Source organism: Mobula birostris, chromosome 6, assembly GCF_030028105.1.
Source record: "Mobula birostris isolate sMobBir1 chromosome 6, sMobBir1.hap1, whole genome shotgun sequence".
Lineage (NCBI taxonomy): Eukaryota > Metazoa > Chordata > Chondrichthyes > Myliobatiformes > Myliobatidae > Mobula > Mobula birostris.
The window spans coordinates 60,518,659-60,534,214 of NC_092375.1; the positions used below are offsets into that span (position 1 = coordinate 60,518,659).

Here is a 15,556-nt window from a genome sequence, read left to right on the forward strand (position 1 = left end):
CTCATGAAACTATATGGTCCTGAGCTATATGGTTGATATGCAAGGTCACCATGCAATTAACATTTGGCTGACCATACATCATTCAGCATCATCAAGAAGCATCATTCATACCTCAAGAAGCTGATCATGGAACACACTGACTCCAGCCTTCCAGACAACCTCAACCCACTGCAATTCACCTACCACTGAAACAAGTCAATGGTGGACAACAGCTCTCTGATCCAACACTCATCTCTGGAGCATCAGGACAGTACTGCTTCATGGCTACAGTTCTGCCTTCAATATTATAATTCTTCTTGAAGTTTGGCAAGAAAAATTAACTCCAAACTCCTCAACCTAGGACTCAACGTTTCTCTTTGCATGTGGATCCTTAACTTCCTGACCAAAAGTAACAAGGATAGACAGCAACACTTCCGCTATGATTGTCCTCAGCACTGATGCTCCACACAGCTGCATCCTCAGCTCCCTACTCTACTCCCTAGAAGCTAACAATTGTATGGCCAAATTCTGCTCTAACATCAAGTTCACAGATGACACCACTGTGGAGGACCAAATCTCAGATAATGAGCTGGAGTATAGGAAGAAGATAAGGAGCCTAGTAACATACACTCTATTAGAAACACCTACACACCTGCTGACATGGTCAAGAGGTTCAGTTATCAGTCAGACTAAAGATCAGAATGGTAAAAAAAAATGCAATCTAATTGATTTTGACCATGGAACATTTGTTGGTGCCAGATGGGGTGGTCTGAGTAGCCTAGATACCGATCTCCTAATACTTTTACACACAACAGTCTCTAGAGTATACAAAGAATGGTGCAAAAAAAAATATCCAGTGAGTGGCAGTTCTATGAGCAAAAAAAAACAGCAACTCAAATAACCAGGCGGTGTTCAGAAGAACGTCTCTGATTCCACATGTCAAACCTTGAAATGGAGGGGCTACAGTAGCAGAAGGCCACACTGGGTTCCACTCCTATGCCAAATAAAGTGGCCACTGTGTGTATTGCAAGGACCACAACCTTTCCCTCAATGTCAACAAAACAGCTAGTTGTTGACTACAGGAAGGAATAGGGTTGTGTGATTCACGGAAGCCTGCTGACATAAATAGCCTCGGGGTTGAGAGGATTGAGAGCTTGAGGTCCTTATGAATGAACATCATCAGTAGTCCCTGTCCAACCACATCGACCACCATGGTTAAGAAAGCACACCAGCAGTTCTGCTTTCCTTCACTGGCATATGTGCATGATCAAACTCAGTTTACCAACATAAATCCTCCAAATACTTTAAATCACACTTGTTGAATAAACAGGGCAACAAAAACAACTTCTGTTTTGGCAGTTTAGAGTCAAATAGGACAATAGAATTAAACAGTAAAATGTGAATGAAGCAAAACTGGCAGCATTTGATAGGATGTGGCAGCAACAAACCCAAGTGAATCAGAAGTCAATGAGAATTAGATTAAGGTTTCCAGTGATGGGAGTCATACTTGCACAAAAGGAAAATGATTTTCATTCTTGAAAGTCAATCTTTTCAGTGAATGGAAATAAAAACCATGTATTAAAACATCTTTTAACTCAAAGGTTTCGACTGAAATCAAGTTCAAGCTGATAGAACACAAGTGTTAACAAAACATTATGATATTCTCAATCAAGCATTGCAAATGTTAAGCTCCTTGGGACACCACTCACAAACTACTTGATCTTTTCACTGATACTTTATACAAATGATGATTGGAGATGAAGGAGGTCAAATCTAAAATGTAATTAATTGCACAAAAATAATGAGTAAATATTCTGTCCTATATTTTACCTGGATGGAAATTGGGACAAGTTGATTGTCTACCATGAAGAGCCAGTGCAATACTTTAGAAAATGGTCAGTTTTATAAAAATGCTTTGCATCAAAATTGAATCCATTAAACATTATTACCTTGAGTAATACAGTGAGAAAATGAGTTTTATTGCAGAACAAATTAGACTAACGAGTCCATCACTTCTCACTGTCAATTTTAAATGAAAGAAAAGTTAAATACAGGTGTCAATCGGGGGTTCTAAGAAGGAAGCTGAGGGAAAATAAGTTGCAGGAGAACTGGGAAAAGCGTGCATATCAAGGAGTCAGCATGAATTCAACAGGAAAAATAGCCTCCTTCTACATAATCACCATAAAAATGTGCAATGAGCATATTTTGCAGTTGGAATTCTGCAACGTTTTGGACTGGGCTGACCAGTTTCTGGCCAATTAAAAATAAACCACTGTCAAAAATTTTACATGAGTTGTTAACACTTAACAACACGTTTAGAATCCATGTCAAACTGCATCAGGCATTTTATCCTTAAAGACACTTAATTGATACACAAACAAATCTTCATCAATGTACCTGGCCACCTCTTGGCTGTAGTGTGTTGTGACTCATGAAAAGGTACAGGAAGTATCTAGCCAGAAATAAGATATCATAGGCTCGTGAGAGATCTTTTCGTTGTCCTGTGTCTAATTGACAAGTTGGATATGATGATTTTACCATCACTTCAAACATAGAAGACAATCCCTCAATCCCACCTGGCTTTGCAAACAAAAAGGAACTCAAGATAATTGATCCATGGCTACAGCTCCCAGTAGAGTGGGAAACTAAACCGAATGCCAACTATTTCTAGTGCAACCAGTGTTGCATACAAACAGGTAATGGGATACTCAGAGTTCAAGGGAAGACAATTAGAGACCAGGCAACATATATAGAGCAGTCAATTGGGGGAGTTCAATTCCTCGAGTAAGTTATATCTATAACCCACATCATAATTTAAAAGCGAGATGTTATATTTACATTTTCAATTGCCAAATAGCCCTCTCAATATCTAGTCTTGTAAATAAATTTGCACATTTGGTCTTCAGCACCTATAATTTCAACAGGATTGTACCTGAACAGTGCCAACTTCTTTGTTAGTTATAGTCTTGTGTGTAGCCGTTCAGCCCACTGGGTCCAAGTCAATTCCCATCGGTCCTGTTCATTGCCCTGCACTTACTTTCTTCATTAACTTCGCTTCGATGATTCTTTTGCCACTTACCTCATGGAAATAATTTGTAGCTGCCAAGTAAACTACAAGCATGACTTTGAGATGCAGGTGGAAACCAGAGCAAATAGCAGAAACCCACGTGACCACAAGGAGAAGATACAGACTCCAGAGAGACAGCACCCAATGTCGGGATTGTACCTGGAACCTGGAACCTGGAGCCAAGACATCAGCTCGACTTGCTGTGCAACTGGGTCACTTCATCTCAAGGTTCAAGATTGTTCATTGTCATTCATCAGTACTCAAGTGTAAAGGAGAACGAAATGAGTGCTACGCTGGATCCAATGCATCACAAAAAAAGACAATGAGCATAAGAATACAATAGAGATAAATACATGATATTAGCTGATATACATAGACTGACTGCATGTACATAAAGTGATACTAGGTACAGGAGTACCTGCAATGCTGAAGTAGTGGTGTTGAGGGTACAGTGGCTGTGTAAATAGGTGGAGGTGTTCATCAGCCTGATGGATTGGGAAGTAACTGTTTATGAGTCTGGTGGTCCTGGTGTGGACGGTGTGCGTGTGCGCGTCTGTGCGCGTCCGCATCTTCGTGCGATAGCCAGGATTCCCTTCATTTATTTGGGACACTATGCCACTTAATTAGGACAGGAGACCGTTGCCAAACAGTTTCTAACTAGCATCAGTCATGTGCACTTCTGTGGCCTTTAGACAATCTTCTTCTTCAGCTGTCCATCGATTTCGATGTTGACTGCCCTGAGAGTTTAGTCTCTGCAGGAACGTTTATGGGCCACAAGACCAGCATTGGATCGCCACTGTCTCCCACATCGGTTGCATTTGTGATTTGACTGATCTAGCACTGAATGTCTGCGTTCATGACCTGCTTCATATTTCTTCTCCCTTTTCTCCTCGATAGCTGGGATTGACTTCTTGGCAATGCAGTGCCAACTTCTTCTGTCCAAAGCATCATTCTCCCAGGTGTTGACATTCATGCCAGTGTTCTTCATATGGTGCCTGAGCACGTCTTTGTAGCGCAGCTTCTAACCACCATGCTTCCTCGTTCCTTCATGTAGCTCGCCAGAGAAAACAGGTTTCGGTAAATGATCGTTGCTCATTCTTGTGACATAACCAATCCAATGCAGCTGAGAAGCTGTAATGAGCGATTCTACGCTGACTGTCCCAGCACGTTTGAGCACCTTCACATCTAGTACCCTCTCTTGCCACTTGATGTGTAATATTTGGCGTAAATGCCTGTGTTGTGTCTTGGTCAATTTCTTGATGTGCTTCCGATACAATGCCATCGTTTCAGTTGAATAAAACAGAGATAGTAAAACAGCTGTGTTATATACTTTGACCTTGGTTGCCATTTTAATGTTGTGGCGAGACCAAAGTCACTTCTGCAAAGCACCAAAGACTTTTGTAGCTGATTGAATTCTCCTCTCAACTTCCAGGTCTGATGAGTTGGTGTTCGTCACAGCACTCCCCAAGTATGTGAAAGAGTCAGAACATTTCAGCGCTACCCCATTGACCGATATGACTGGTGGTTGGGTCTCACTGGGACTACACTGAGAAGACACTACAACATGCTTAAGAGTGTGATAGTACTGGGTTTGCTGACCAGAAAGCTGTAAACTCAAATGAAAACCTTAAGCCCTATCAGATATAAATAGCCATGAGTACTCTCACTAAAGGGAGATTATTCTGTAACTACCTAATCTTCAAAGACGACTTCACTCCCCCATTTATTCTCCAGAGCAAGTTTAGCAGTCAATACTCACTGTTCGAGCAGTGGATCTCCTCTCCCTACCAAGGAGAAGATACTTCCAGCTAACAAAGTAGCTTAAAGCAGTTCATTTCATTTCAGTGATATGCATTTAAATCCAAACAATATTCTTAAAACACATTGAAAGCTCAAAGAGGATTTCTATTTTAAACAATTCCAAATTTCAAACCATTTCTAAAACACAAAGCAGTTCTTAAACATGAAAGATTTCTAAGACACAAAGGATTTCCAAAACAAAGGTATAATGCCTATCAACAAAAAAGACATTCAAAGGAGTTGCAGATAAACAAATTATCCATCACAGAAGCTGAATCTGGAGGAATGGATTCTAGTTCACCCCGTATTTCTTCCATACTTCTTGATGTTCCTTAGCACATTCCTATTCAGCCTTAACTGCTCTCCACATTTATAACCTTTTCTCCACCAGAGTGACTTCACATGCATACATCTCCTCAGGTTTCCTTTTCAGCAGGGTGCAATCACCACAAGAACTCCCCTGTTGGGGAGACTGTGCAAGGTTTAAAAAGTGCTCAGGCCTTTCCGAACTTCTCAGCGGGCTACAATCGTAATGGTCTCTTAGGCACTCCACAGGGCCCCATAAAAAGCAGGGTATAAGCAGAGCGGGCAGTGTTGGACTGGTCAGGCTTTGGCTCAACAGGCTTAGGCGAGAACAGGTGCAAGCTAGAGCACAAGCTTGAGAAGTTCAAAGTATAACAAGTGTAGGCAGGATGGTAGTTAAGTGCTCCGCCTGTAAGATGTGGGATTGCAAGGTACATAACAGTCTCTCCGATGACTATATCTGCAGGGAATGCACCCAGTTTCAGCTCCTGGCCAACAAGGTCAAGTAACTAGAGCTGGAGTTGGATCTGGATGTACTCAGGCTGTAAACCTCATAGATGAGACTTTCGCTGAGGTGGTCACACCCAGAGTGCAGGCTTCAGGAAGTACATGGGTGAACACTAGGAGGAGTAAGCAGTTAGTGCAGGATTCCCCTCAGCAACCACTATGGCAGCTCTGAGGCTCAGGAGGGAAGAGTAAAGTCAGACAGAGCGATAGTAATACGAGACTTAATAATTAGGGGGACAAATTCTGTGGCCATGAAAGAGAAGCCAGGATAGTGCATTGCCTCCCAGATGCTAGGCTCAAGGACATCTCAGACTGGCTGCAGAAGATTCTCAAGAGGGAGAGTGAACGGTCAAAGGTTGTGGTGGACATTGGCACCAGTGACATGGGTAGAAAGGAGGGAAGAGGTCATGCACAGAGATAATAGGGAGTTAGGGTAGAGGGTGAAGAGCAGGACTTCCAAGATAACAATCTCTGGATTACTCTGAGTGCCACATGCTGGTCAGGGCAGGAATAGGATGATAGATGAATGAGAGGCTGAGGAACTGGTGCAGGGGGGTAGGGTTTCAGGTTTCTGGATCTTTGGGATCTCTTCTGGAGAAGATATAACATGTACAAAAAGGATAGATTACACCTGACCCCGAGGGAGACCAATATCCTTGTGGGCAGGTTTGCTAGAGCTCTTGGGAAGAATTAAACTAATTTGGCAAGGGGATAGGAACCAGAGTGATAGGGCCAAGGACAGGGCAGTTGGTATACAAGTAGGTACAGTACTGTGGGGTATAAATTACATTGGGAGTTAGAATGGTTGGAGTTTCTGGGGGCAATTTGGAAGACATGGGATAGATACAGCCAAAAGTTGAAGTAGTATTCTATAGGGAGGATAAGGCAACCATGGCTAAAAAGAGAAGCCAAAGACAGTAGAAAAGGAAAAGAGAGAGCTAAGATCAGTAGAAAGGTAGAGGGCTGGGAAGCTTTTAAAAACCAACAGAAGGCAACTAAAAAAAACAACCGAGAGAAAAGATGAAATACACAAGTAAGCTCACCAATAATATAAAAAGGATATCAAAAGTATTTCCATATATATAAAAAGTAAAAGAGAGGCAAAAGTGATATTGGACCACTATAAACTACAATGGAGAGCGAGTAATGCAGGACAAATAAGTGACAGAGGAAGGACACTAGCAGTATGCCAGACACTGGAGAGTGTCAGAGGGCAGAAGTGAGTGTGGTTACTATTACTAAGGAGACGGTGCTTGGGAGGCTGAAAGGTCTGAAGGTATACAAGTCACCTGAATGGACTACATTCCAGGTTTCTGAAAGAGGTTGTTGAAGAGATTGTGGAAGCATTAGTAATGATCTTTCAAGAATCACTGATTCTGGAATGGTTTCAGAGGACTGGAAAATTGCAACTGTCACGCCACCCTTTAAGGAGGGAAAAAAGCAGAATGAAGGAAGTTATAGGTCAGTTAGCCTGACTTCAGTGGTTGGAAAAATGTTGAAACTCCTTATTAAGAATGAGGTTTCAAAATACTTGGAAGCACATGATAAAATAGGCAAAGTCAGCATGGTTTCCTTGAGGGAAAATTTCGCCTGTCAAATTTATTGGAATTCTTTGAGGAAATACCAGGTAGGATAGACAAAGGAAAGTTAGTGGACATTGCTTATTTAGATTTTCAGAAGGCCTTTGACATGGCACTACACAGAAGGCTGCTTAACAAGAACCCATGTAGGAGAGAAACTAGCCTGGATAGAAGATTGGCTGACTATCAGGAACCAAAGAGAGGGAATAAAAAGGGGCCTGGTCTGGTTGGCTAACAGTGACTAGTGGTGTTCCACAGGGTGTAGTGTTGGCACCATTTTTTTTCATGTCATGTGTGAATGATGTGGCTGATGGAATTGATGAATTTGTGGACGAGTTTACAGATGATATGAAGTTAGGTGAAACAGCAGGTAGTGTTGAAGAAGCAGGGAATCTGCAGAATGACTGAGAGATTAAGAGGATGGCCAATGAGGTGGTAGATGAATATAATGTAGGAAAGTGTATAGTTATGCACTTTAGTAGAAAAAAATAAAAGGCACAGACTATTTTCTAAACGGAGAGAAAATTCAAAAAAAAAATCAGAGGCGCAAAGGGACTTTGAGTCCTTGTGCAGGATTTCCTAAAGGCTAACTTGCAGGTTGAGTCAACGGTGAGGAAGGCAAACGCAACATTGGCATTAATTTTGTGAAGACTAGAATATAACAGCAAGGATATGATGCTGAGGCATTGGAGTATTGAGAGTAGTTTTTGGCTCCATATCTAAGAAAGGATGTGCAGGCAATGAAAAGTGTCCAGAGGTTCACAAGAATGATTCTGGGAACAAAAGGGTTAACCTATGAGGAGCATTTGATGGCTCTGAGCCTGTCCTCACTGGAGTTTAGAAGAATGGAGGGGGAGGGGGGAACCTCACTGAAACCTATCAAATATTGAAAACCCTAGCTAAAGTGGATGTGGAGATTATGTATCCTATACAGCCTTAGAATAGAGGGACGTCCATTTGGGACAGAGATGAGGAGCAATTTCTTTAGCCAAGTAGTGGTGAATCTGTGGATTTCAATGCCATGGACAGCAGTAGAGGCCAAATCACTGAGAATATTTAAAGTGGAGTTTGATAGGTTCTTGATTAATCAGGGCATTAAAGGTTACTGGGAGAAGGGAGGGGTTGAGAGGGATAATAAATCATCCAGTATGGAATGGCAAAGCAGACTCGATGAGCTACATGGCCTTATTCTGCTCTCATGTTCTATGGTCTTGTAACAGAAATGGCCTAAAAGCACTTTGGAGACACAGATCTCAGCCTAAAGTTTACGATTAACGATGTGAATCTTCAAGTACATAAAACTCACGACATTAATAGATCTGTTATTTGATATACTAAATATTGTTATCTAGCCGGTCTGCAAGCTTCCTTGAACTAAGCAACTTAGCTTGTTTGTTTGTTTCTTTGAAACAAGCCAAATTAAATAACACATACAACAGGAATTCTGCAGATGCTGAAAATTCAAGCAACACACTCTTACTAACTTCAAATCTCTTAATAACGAACACTCTTCAAATCTCTTACTAACTCTTCCTTCAGTTAGTCCTGACGAAGGGTCTCGGCCTGAAATGTCGACTGTACTTCTTCCTAGAGATGCTGCCTGGCCTGCTGCGTTCACCAGCAACCTTGGTGGGTGTTAAAGAACACATTATTACTGCTCAGAGATGCAGCAGAAGACAAAGCAGGTGCCGTTACTTTCTAAAGACAGAGCATATTTGCAAAGCTCTGTTTTTAACTTGAAACTGATTACTGCTTGCTATTTACATTTTAAGAACTGCAGACTGACTTCCATTTACAATGAAAAGTTAAATAAACTGTTAGTTTGAAGTTCATTACAGCTGTTTCATCTTACAAGTGGCAGCTGCTGTGTTTAGAAAGCCGGATTTCCAAAAAAAAATGAGTCTAGGAAGGGAATATCCATCACAAGAGCAAACGGTTTGCTTAGTTGTATCTTTGTGTTCACTGTTAGATAGTGAACAGATTTCACGTCACATGCCAGTGATAATATATCTGATTCGGATTCTGATTCTGAGAAATAAACAACAAGGCAATTCAGAATTGTTTTGCTCACTACATTTTCAAGCTCCAAGCCTGGAGATGTCAGAAACAGCGAGGATTGAAAATGAAACAGCTTCACTACTTCAAGTTACAAACTACTAAAAATTTAAAAGGTATTGACAATCATCTTGAATGTTACAATGAAAATAAAGATTTGGAGGATGTGAATAGTTGAAAGCAGTCCATTATCTGCACTACATGTCTGCACTGATTTTGTTCATTCGTCTATCAAAAGAACACAGCACACACGAGATGAATTCCTTTATCAATAACAGTAAGGAACTAATACACAGTTTTATAGTTTCATAGTAGTATTGGTAGTGTTCTAATTTGTTCTGTATTTAAATACATAATTTGTTACTCATTTGTTACTCATTTAGACGGTAGTTTGTCTTTTTTTAAATATCTTTTTAACTATTTCCATGACATTTCAAATAATTGGGGCAGCCATTTAATTGGGCAAATATGTACTGGTCCCGATGTATCCCAATTAACCGGAATCCAGTGTGTGTGTGTGTGTGTGTGTGTGTGTGTATATATTGCATACTTCAATAAAATTTACATTCTCAGTCATAATCATGGCCAAGATTTCAATGCTAGGTGCTCTGAGAAGAATTTGTGCATAATTCTCTTGAAAATTTAGCCTTGTTAAAAACTTCTCATGTGTCTATATGTATCTCTACTGTATATGCATGTATACACACAAACATTTTAAACTTATTACTGTGAAACCCAGGGATCAACCCTCATTCAATAGTGTTAGCAGAAATACCTGTCAGTGGCATCCAGCATACTAAAACATGATGAGGTCCCAGCATAGTGAAGCTGCAATTCTAGCCTACATGGTTCTATTACAAGCAGCATGTAATAGATAAACCCAACCACACCCCCCCCCCAACTTTTCACAGGGATCGCTCCCGCCATGATTCCCTTGTCCATTCGTCCCTCCCAGTACTTATACCTGCACGTGATCCAGGTGCTACACCTGCCTATTCACCTCTTCCCCTCACCTCCATTCAGGGCTCCAAATAGTCCTTCCAAGTGAGGCAACACTTCACCAGCAAATCTGCTAGGGTCATCTATTGTATCCCACGCTTCAAACACAACTTCCTCTACATTAGAGAGACCTGCCATAAACTGGACGAACCGTTTCGCTCTGCTCCATCCACCAAAAGCAGAACTTCCTAGTAGCCAAACATTTTAATTCCGATTCCCATTCCAACACGCTTGTCCATGGCCTCCTGTGCCAAGATGAGGCTACCCACAAGGTTGAAGAACAACACCTTAGATTCCATCCGGGTAGCCTCCAACCTGAAGGAATATCTATTTCTTCTTCTAGTTAAAAAAAAAACCCTCTCCCTTCCATCTTCTTCTATTCCTCACTCTGGCCTCTTACCTCTTCTTATCTGCCTATCATCTTCCCATGGGGCCTCTCCTCCTTCCCTTTCTCCTCTGGTCCATTCTCCTCTTCACCAGCCCTTTATCTTTCCAAACCACCAAGCTTTACTCATCGCTAGTCTCCTTCCCCTCTCCACCTTTTTATTCTGGCATCTTCTCCCTTCTTTTTCAGTCCCAAAGTAGGGTCTCAGCCCAAAATGTCGACTGCTTATTCACTTCCATAGATATTGCTCGACTTGCTGAGTTCCTGCAGCATTCTGTGTGTCTTACTTTGGATTTCCAGCATCTGCAGACTTTCTTGTGTTTATGTAGTAATTAAAGCTAAGGGCTCTCACAAATGTAATCAAACCCCTACAGTAAATGGTGTTGGACAATTAGATAGCTAATAATAGGAGGCTTCAAAGACATGCCAATCTTCAACAACGTCAAAGTCCAGCACACAAGTACATAGACCACAGAACATTACAGCATGATACAGGGCCTTCACACCACAATGCTGTAGCCACCTTTTAAATTCAAAGATGAATCCTCCCTCCCACACAGCGCTCCATTTTTCTTCCTTCGATGTGCTTGCTCAAGATTCTCTTAAATGTCCTTAATATACAGTATCTCCTACCCATCACCTACCACTCTCAAAGAGTAAAAATACTTACCACTGACATGTACTTCCCTATCTCGTAAGACATGCTGGTAAACCTCCTATCACCCCCTCCAAAGATTCCACATCCTTCCAACCAGAACTGAATATAACACCCCAAGCGTGGTCTTGACAAGAGCCTTGTAGAACTGCAACGTTACCTCAGGCTCTTGAACTCAATTCCCAATTAATAAAGATAAAGATCAACACACCACCCCAAGAACTTGTTCTGCAACTTTAAGAATGTATGGATGCACACTCCAATATCCCTCTGTTCCTCCCCACTGTTAAGAAACCAGCTATTTGCCTTTTATTCTGCTTTCTTTCGACCTGCCAAAAGCGTATCACGTCACACTTTCCCAGACTGAGCTCTATCTGGCACTCATCAGCCCAACTCAGCATCCTATCAATGTCCCACTGTAACCTACGAGACCTTCTATAGTATCCACAACACTACCATCTCCACCCTTCCACTTCCTCATCCAAGTCATTTATAAAAAAATCACTAAGATCAAGGGTCCCCGAACAGTAATAAAAGACAACGCTAAAATATTCACAACCATTTTCAGACTTAGTCAGCTTCCTCCTGAGATTCCCACCAGTATAGAAGCTGTTATCTAACCAATTCACAGAGTATCAGGAAGCAGCTGTAAACACTGGACAGGACCAACCAGGCATTGTATGCTCCAGAACTAGTAGGGTTCTCTCACTAACAAACCAGATACAACGCTCGCATCAACCAGGCAAATAAAAATTGCACAGGTACATCTTATTCACAAAAAGCAAGACAAATCCAATTTGGCTGATTGCCACCCAATCAGACTGCAGTCAATTATCACCAGTATGATGAAAGCTGTCATCAGTATCTTTACCAATAACCAACATGCTCAGGCTCTTGTGAAGACGATCTGTCTTCAACCTTGATTCCAACCTTAGTCTGCTTTCCAGAGATGAGGCGAGAGGGACTGACCTTGACGAAGGCAGTTTTTTACTGAATGGTGGCACCCGGCACCCTGATAAAACCGAAGTTAACAGCAATCAAAGAGAAAACACTCCAGTCACTGAAGATATTGCTCACATAAAATGAAAAAAGTTGTAGTTGTCAAATCTCTATCATCCCAGACCTGGAACTGAACTGCATGAGTTCCTCAAGACAGTGTCCAAGGCTCAACTATTATAATATTGCCCAATATTTTGCAAGACCTAAAAAATCATTGAATTGTGACCTTATAAGTTGAGGTAATATTCACACGACTGAAATGTCAGGCGAGACCCTTTTCCAGTACAAGAGAATCTAACCATCAGCTCCTGATATTCAATGTCCTCAGTCCCAGCATTAGAATTCTAGGGATCGCTAGAAACGAGCTGGGTCCTGACGAAGGGTCTCGGCCTGAAACGTCGACTGCACCTCTTCCTAGAGATGCTGCCTGGCCTGCTGCGTTCACCAGCAACTTTTATGTGTGCTGCTACATGAGTATTGCGTCTTTCATCATCAGGGATATGGATATGCAGCCTGCAAAGCCTCTGTTTCTCTACATTTCTTTGTTTCCCTCAATTTACTTTGGACTCCCTTGCCTTGTTTGTTTTACCCAAATGTATTATTACCATTTATAGTTCCTTGAAAAAGTATTCAGCCTCCACAACTATTTTTACATTTTACTTCTCATTTTCCAAATTTTAGATATCAAAGTAGGATTTTTGACCTAATCTATAAAACATTGTGCATCATGTCAAATCAAAAGAAAGATTCCAAAACCTGCCCATTTATTAAAAATTAAAAACCAAAATTGAAGCTAACAAAGTATTCATCCCCTTTGTAATTACTAGGCTAACACTTTCCTCAGTAGCAATACCTCACCAACTCACCCAATATGTTGATGCAGAAAATTGAAGGATCATCTGTTTTCAATAAATTCATAAGAATAAAAATTCACCCTCTCTGTAAGGTCCAACAGTGTAGTAGGTTTTCAACAGACCAAACCAAAATGAAGACAAAAGAGTATTCAAGTTAGGGAAATGATAATATGGAAGCACAGATCTAGGGAAAGATACAAGACCATCACAAAGGCACTGAACATACCTTGGAGCTCAGTGCAGTCCATTGTGAAAAAGTGAAAAAATGTTGAAACCATGGTTACACTGCCTAGGTCAGGCTGCCTCTCTAAATGTACTGTCTAGAGAAGAATGGCATTTACAAAGGAGGCTACTGTGACACAAACAGTCACTCCGATTGAGTGCCTGCAAATGGAGATGAAGTTCACGGCACCACAATCTCCAAAACCTTATGCAAAAAGGATATTTATGGAACAGTGGTAAGGACGAAGCCCTGTCTGAAAAAAAAAGCATATCCTTGCCCGTAAAACTTTGCAAAGCATCAGCTGGAAGACATTGTAAAGATGTGGAAGAAGGTCTTAGATTATTAGAGGAAGGGAGGAGAAGATGGCGGCGCGACGCAGCGTGCGCAGCCACTCCGAAATGATATCAGTATTTGTTAAGTAGGTATCATGCACAATCCTGATTTGATGGAGACAGATGTGAGATGCACGGAGGAACACCTGGAGAAACTTCTGAAGTGCCAGCTTCGCTGCCGCTGCTACTGTGTGATCGAGAATCTCTGGAGGGGAAGGCACCAAATTCTCGGCTCTGCCTATTGCCTGTTGCCGGGGCTGGGGTCGAAGCGCTCAGCAGAGATGGTGCTCGATGCTCAGTGTCGGAGGGCTGGTAGGAGGCTCGAAGTTTTCGGATGGACTCAAGAGTCAGCTGTGGTCGGGTGCTTCCAGAGTGCTGCATTGGCAAGTTTGCGGCACTGGAGGTTCATGGCAGGGAGAGTTTTTCTTCCTTCTACCATCTGCATGAAATGATGGGACTTTCGAGAGACTTTGAGACTTTTTTTTACCGTGCCCATGGTCTGTTCTTTATCAAATTACGGTATTGCTTTGCACTGTTGTAACCATATGTTATAATTATGTGGTTTTTGTCAGTTTTTTAGTCTTGGTTTGTCTTGTGTTTCTGTGATATCGTACTGGAGGAACATTGTATCATTTCTCAATGCATACATTACTAAATGACAATAAAAGAGGACTGCCTGTCCTCATAGTCTAGACTTAAGTGATAGATTAGATTATGATGTATAGCACAAGCAGCAGGGGACTAAGCACAAAGCTCAGTACATGTAGCATTTCAAGCTCTAATAATTCCTAATAGTATTTAGCAAGACATGATCTTATCTCCTGCTTACGTAGTTGTAGAAGTTTTAACGTATGGTTGTTTCCTGCTGGTTTACACTTATTTTATTTAATAATTTTCAACCTGGATTTATGAAGGGCCTTGTCAACTCTTTATTCCTTTCCATAGATGCTGCCTAACCTACTGAGTTCCTCTAGTATTTTGTGTGTCTTACTCTGGATTTCTAGCATATGCAGAATCTTGCATTAATAATTTTCTAAACAGCTTTCATGATGTCACTGAGCTGTGGACTCTGATGAAGTCATGGCACATATTTAGTAGTTTTTTTTGTGTTGTTATTAGGTTTGTAGAGATGGTTTTGGGGACAAAGAGGGTGTTAGGGGCAAGGTTGTGAGACTCAGAGGTCAAGCCAGAGTCTGAGCCCTCCTCCACGTATGAAAGCCATCGACACAGATGCATGGCTATTAAACCAGCAGATCGGTGTGGATGAGGACTGGTGGCCACCCCCATAATCAGCGAGTTCTGAATCAGAGTTCCATACAGGCGGAAGGAACAAAGTCCAATGACCCCAAGGTGAATGAATCAGTGAGAATGGCGGTCTAGGCCGTGTATTCAAGGTCCCGTTGTCAGCAAATCTGGAGTTCGAGGCCTAGTGTTTGATGATTAGCAGGTTCTGAGGTCGACGCCAAGGATTGAGGCCCAAAGGTCAATTGGAAGTCCGGAAGTCAAGCCCTGATGGCCAAGGACTCCCCCCCCCCACCAAACCCCCAAGTCTGTGAATCTCTGCAAGCCCACTGGGAAAGTCAAAGCCCAATGTCTGCTGGAGATCAAAGGTAGCCTGTCCTGCAGTTGAAGGACTGTGTGTATGCATGTGTAGGTGGGTGGGATGGAGGAACAGGGCTTGTATTCCTGTTGCTTGTTGTGTTTTGTGTTGTTCTACTGAACAATGTGGGCATGCTATGTGGTAATACTTGCAGGCTGCTCCCAGCAGACCCTTGGGTGTGTTGGATGTTAACGCAAACAACACATTCTGCTATAGAT

At 41.8% G+C, this 15,556-nt stretch overlaps 1 protein-coding gene across 1 annotated transcript in view; it reads right to left on the bottom strand.

The window, feature by feature from the left end:
• Positions 1-15,556, bottom strand: part of igsf11 (immunoglobulin superfamily member 11) — a 235,085-nt gene that overhangs the window by 210,919 nt on the left and 8,610 nt on the right. The gene's annotated exons all lie outside the window — the stretch shown is intronic.